We start from the raw sequence: 320 nt of genomic DNA, 5'->3' as shown, positions 1-320 counted from the left end.
TAATGATTCTATGATTCTATGAAAAAGGCCAGTGGGTGCCCATCACTACACAAAGCTGCAGCATGAGCGAGCAGCGGGGTCAGTTTAGGGGGAAGGAAAGGAGGATGAAAGCCATCTTTCAAGTCCAGGCATGAGCAGAGTAAAACCTAGAAGGAACAGGTTTATTTTTAGGATGGTCTCTCAAGAATCCCTTAAGCAGTGGGCCAGGAATTTGGGCTACTAAAGCCCACCCACAGCACCATTTACAAAATCTAGATAGCCAACCTTAATAACAGCACAGGGGCTGCTGCGGCGCTCCCCTGCTCCCAGAATCGCTCCTG

The sequence above is a fragment of the Fulmarus glacialis genome, unplaced genomic scaffold (genome assembly GCF_000690835.1).
Source record: "Fulmarus glacialis isolate BGI_N327 unplaced genomic scaffold, ASM69083v1 scaffold39156, whole genome shotgun sequence".
NCBI classification, from domain to species: domain Eukaryota; kingdom Metazoa; phylum Chordata; class Aves; order Procellariiformes; family Procellariidae; genus Fulmarus; species Fulmarus glacialis.
Note: the sequence above shows the minus strand (reverse complement) of the source record.